We start from the raw sequence: 6,000 nt of genomic DNA, 5'->3' as shown, positions 1-6,000 counted from the left end.
TATTTTAAGTCATTTTCCACAATTTAATAAAGCTAATTTAATTGTTCATAGTTGCATTGATTATATTCTTACTATTACTATTATTACTTTAAAAAAATCACATTTTAAACCATATCATCGATCTACACTATATTAAAAATAACTATTACTATTGGTTAACATATTATTATTAAAATTTGTTAAATTGTCTTTTTAAAATATTTTAATATTTAGGATTAATATTATTACGAAGAAACGTGATTTGCATAAAATACAGATATTTTTTCTCGGATGAAGATTGTTTCAAATATATTTTTCTTTATTTGTGCATAGTTTTAATTGCCCTTGTTTAAATTATTGCTTCATTTGTAATATGAAAAGCCAAGGGGGTATTTTAAGTCATTTTTCACAATTTAATAAAGCTAATTTAATTGTTTATTGTTGCAGTGATTATATTATTACTATTACTATTATTACTTAAAAAAATACACATTTTAAACCATATTATCGATCTACACTATATTAATAATAACTATTACTATTGGTTAACATATTATTATTAAAATTTGTTAAATTATCTTTTTAAAATATTTTAATATTTATCTATACTATATATAAATATGTGAGTTTGATTTGTGATTAGTCTTAATTGCCCTTGTTTAAATTATTGCTTCATTTGTAATATGAAAAGCCAAGGGGGTATTTTAAGTCATTTTTCACAATTTAATAAAGCTAATTTAATTGTTCATTTTTGCATTGATTATATTCTTACTATTACTATTATTACTTAAAAAAAATTCACATTTTAAACCATATTATCGATCTACACTATATTAATAATAACTATTACTATTGGTTAACATATTATTATTAAAATTTGTTAAATTGTCTTTTTAAAATATTTTAATATTTAGGATTAATATTATTACGAAGAAACGTGATTTGCATAAAATACAAATATTTTTTCTCGGATGAAGATTGTTTCAAATATATTTTTTTTGATTTGTGAATAGTCTTAATTGCCCTTGTTTAAATTTTGCTTCATTTGTAATATAAAAAGCCAAGGGGGTATTTTAAGTCATTTTTCACAATTTAATAAAGCTAATTTAATTGTTCATTGTTGCAGTGATTATATTCTTACTATTACTATTATTACTTAAAAAATACACATTTTAAACCATATTATGGTTAACATATTATTATTAAAATTTGTTAAATTGTCTTTTTAAAATATTTTAATATTTAGCATTAATATTATTACGAAGAAACGTAATTTGCATAAAATACATATATTTTTTCTCGGATGAAGATTGTTTCAAATATATTTTTCTCTTATCTAAAAATGTCATCCCTAATTACAAAGCATTTGTGTTAATCTATTAATTCTTTTGTATTGTAATATATCTTCGATTAATTAATTTTTATATTGAATAATTATATTAACTTAAAATTTTCACATACAAAATTGAAGAACATTATTTTTCTCTTAACAATAAATTTTAAACACTTATTATTTTTGAGGAAACTGCATTTTTTTATCCTATAATTATGTTATTTTTGGAAATTTGGTCATTTATGTTATCACATTTCAGTTTTAGCCCTAAAACTTTTATATTTTGCAACTTTCGTCCTATTTCATTGGTAGTGATAATGTAACATTTTACAAGCCAACGCTTCATCAGCAGTATATTTGTTCCATTTCAGTACCATGTCGAAAAAATGACTAAACTTACCATAAAAACAAAGATATCAGACTAAAAATTGAAATTTAATGCTCACATGAAATTGATATTAATTCACAAAATATCTGTTCCAATATAAAATTAACTATTCATAATATGTTATTCTATGGCAAACGAGGAAAGGTACCCAAAATCCAGAAGAAGTTATAATTTGACGAAAACATAATTAAATATCAAATTTAATGAATAATTTTTGTGGTTTTATTTTGAATTACTAAGATAATTTTGTTACATTAGATAATTTTAGTTGATAATCATTTGTCATTGTTTATATTTTATTTCTATCTATTGTGGTGGTTAGCGTATTTGTCAAAATTTTATTTTTATGTGAATTTCTTTTATTGTTTTCTCATGGATGGAAAAATGTAATTTATTTGTCAAAATTTTTATTGTTATGTGAATTTATTTTTTTGTTTTCTCATGGATGAAAAAATGTAATTTTGATTTTTAAACTATACATGTTCTAATTATATATATATATATATATATATATATATATATATATATATATATATATATATACATGTATTTTGTGTGTAATTAGTTATTGAATTATGTAAATGTATATGCATCTTTTATGTCATGTATTTACTATGTTACAACTTAGATATAAACGGTAAGATTTACTAACTTTAGAAATACTAATGCGTATGTCAGGATCGATTTATCGTTGATTGATGCTCTATTTCTACTGGTTAGACTTCTGTTGGAATCTTCAGTGGTGAGTTCAGTAGGGTTAGCAACTGAGCTATGGTCTTTCTCGCGTATCTCTGTTAATTGACCAAGAAATGCACTTGTGCAAAAATAGGTCAACTAACAAAGTGAGTACTTATCAAATGGATACTGGTTTTTTGTATTTTTGTTCAACAAAAAGTAATCGACACAACAATTTGTTTCCACTGTGGTTGTGCATAAACAGATATGTGGGTGATGTGTATGATATGCATGTATATGATTGTGTGTGCATTTGAGGTGTCTGTCTAGACTGAATTTGCAAGTTAGGCCTCCAATATCTCTTCTGAACTGATGTATTTTTGAAATAAGATGTCAATGATGTACCTTCACAGAGCCTTATCTGATTTGACCAAATCTAGACCAAGCGGGTTTGTTCTTGATCCAACTAGACTTAGAACTCTCATGTTCTTCATATCCCAATCTACGATGGTAAAGATTATTTGATTGAGATATTGTCGAACTTACATGAATCTTGGGTTCTAAATTTTCATATATCATGTTGGACCTGAAAAATTTCACTTATTTTGAAGTGTTCTTGTCGATCCAGACATGATTGAGTACTTGTCTCAACTGGTTTGCAGCCCTTGTCACCAAATCCGAGACCAGTTCTGTCTCCAGAAGGCTGTTGGGACTCCTGCATCTCAGTTAGCATGGCTGAGGACTTATTCCAAGTGTTTATCAGTTCAGTCAGCTTTAGATTTTCTAATTTTAACTATTAATTTTCCACTTGTATCTCAGCATTTTCAGTTTTGATCTTAATAATCTATGCCTTAAGATTTAGTATATCTACTGAATTTTCAGTCATGGTGTGTGTCAGATCATTTTGCTTTGCTTTGACTTTCTCAAATGTTAAGCACAATCTTTGGTACTCATTAGTCATTTTGTGTAGTGCATTGACTCATTCTTCTCGTATAAATTCATCTAAGTTAAAGTCATATACATGTCCACTTGAAGAAAATTGTTCAGATGCTTTTTCATTGGCAGATGTTTGATCATCATTGGCCATGAGACAACTATATTCATCTTCAACAGAAGAGCTGGATGAGCTAACTGAACAACAAGATTCTTCAAAAAAATCAATCGGTTCAGTTCAACAATCTTTGAGTGAGTCAAGAGGCAAGATTTGTTGACTCGTGCTCTCCTCGTCTTCTAGCCTGTAAATGTATTAGCAGCAGAGTTTTTCAATATCTTCACTCAGTGAACTCTTGATCTGCTCAGTCTCCTCATCGTCGCCTAGCTTGATCAACTGCTGCCAAATGTTCTTTTCAGTAGAACATGTCTCGATGGTTTCGGTAATACAGTTGTCCAATGTGTTGTACCAAAAGCTCTTTGCAATTTCACTGAATACAACCATTTGAATCATATACAAAGGTGAGAAATAAACCCACTTTTCAGGATCGATTATTTTTGATTGATTGCATATGTTTACTGGTGTAGACTATTGCTGGAATCTTCAATGGTGAGTTCAGTAGTGTTAGCTACTGAGATCGGGTTTTTCTCGCGTCTCTTTGCTAATTGACCAACAAATGTACTTGTGCGGAAGTAAGTCAACTAACAGAGTGAGTACGCTCATCAAATGGCTACTGGTTTTGTATGTGTGTTTAACAAAAAGTAATCAACACAACAATTTGTTTCTAGGAGTTCGAAACTAAACTCTCTTACGTCACCCCTTCTTCCGGTTCTACCAGAAAGTATCACTCTAAAAGTCTTTGAGTATTACAATCCTTTTCAACACCTCACGTCAGTTAGTACTTACCCCACTCCTACAACTGAGACTCCTAAACTCAACTCAGAACAAATCAGCCCTCAATTGATTCTACAATAGTATTTTGGTCAGCACACTCAACTGATATGTTTACATTGTTTGTACAACTCAACACTTCGCACCATATAATCTCACTTGATCTGATATGCTTGATGCGTGTGCTGGTGTTTTTCGGCTCCTGATACAATCTTCAATGTGAGCTTTGAACTCTTATACTGAAATTGTATACTGTAAGTATTTGCAAGTTCTTGATTTTGCCAGATTCTTCTTCTTTTTTTTTTTTTTTTGCAGCCAATGGTCTCTATTTATAGAAGTAAGACAATAGTTATGTTGATTCAAATATGTATCCATTGGATTGTAGTCGTTGTCTTGTCTCTGACATGAAAGTACACTGTAATGCAGTTTCTCAGTCTGAGTGTAGCATGGTACGGAAGTCTTTTTCCAAAGGTTAAAGACTTCGACTGTTTACTTGGTGAGCAACTTCTGATCTTCTCTCTCTTCTGCTTCTGCTATTCTACTTTTGTCCTCACTTATGTTTTGCTTTCTCCGTTGCTTCTGCTCTTGTTCTGCGACGCTGTTTTTGCTCTTGTTCTACTTTCCAATTTGTTGATGTGCAAAGTTGTTTGTCAAACGCCTAAACTCATATATTTGATTTCCTAACAACGTGCATCAAATGATTATTACGTGTCAGAGTAATTTTTTTTTCAAGGAGAAATTACACTTATTTTATTGAACTTTCTCAATTATAAATTTTTTGAATATTATTGTCTATTATCAATTAATGCCTATCTACTTCATTTTATCACAATAGTTTTTTTAATATATTAATTAACCGATTTTGAATTGTCATTTAGATTCACTTAATTTTTGTGTCAAACACTTATATACATAATTTTGAAATTATTATGTACATTTATTTTAATTACATTATTTTTTCAAGTGTTTTAATTTAAAAATTTTTTTGGCATTATCTACGTTATATAATTAAAATGGATCAAGAACTTTAGACTAGAGAGTACATTTTTTTAAAAAAATTAATTATTATCCTACATATTTATTATATTAGCATAATATATTTTAGGGGAAAGTGTTATTTTCCTGTAAGTTGGATTGTTTTGATTTTTTTTATATAACTTGTTAAATTTTGAATTTCATCCTATAAGTTGTTTTTTTTTTTTTTTTTTCTTTTTTGTTACTTGAAATCATTAAATACATTAGAGAATATTTATTTGACACCGATGTTATCTTACATTTCTAATGTGATAAAAATGAAGCTTATGTTTTACATTAAAAAATTTAGGAAAAAGTACAGTTTTAATCCTTATATTTTCACATTAAAATATTTTTGGTCCTTAAACATTTCAAAGCAACACTTTTAGTCCTTAAACTTTACAAATTGCAACACAATTAGTTCTTATAGTTTTTTTATGGTTAAATATATTTTTGGGGACTTATTATATTTTTAAATTATAGAGACCTAAATAAATAAAAAAACATGAAAAATAAAGATCATAATATCTACAACACAAACATTTTTTTTGAGTAACATATTTATTCTTTTTTATGATGTTATTATATGTAAATAAAATTTATTACGATTTTTTTTATTAAACATAAAATATCTACTTTAGAATATATATTTTTTTCATAAAAATAATCGAATATGTTTTTAAAATTAAATATCTTATAAATATTTTAATAAGCACATTTCTTAATGTATTTTCTAAAATTTTTTTAAAATAAAATTTATTTAATATATTTGATACTAAATAACTGATT

Source organism: Henckelia pumila, chromosome 3, assembly GCF_033568475.1.
Source record: "Henckelia pumila isolate YLH828 chromosome 3, ASM3356847v2, whole genome shotgun sequence".
Classification (NCBI taxonomy): Eukaryota; Viridiplantae; Streptophyta; class Magnoliopsida; order Lamiales; family Gesneriaceae; genus Henckelia; species Henckelia pumila.
This window is presented reverse-complemented; position numbering follows the sequence as displayed.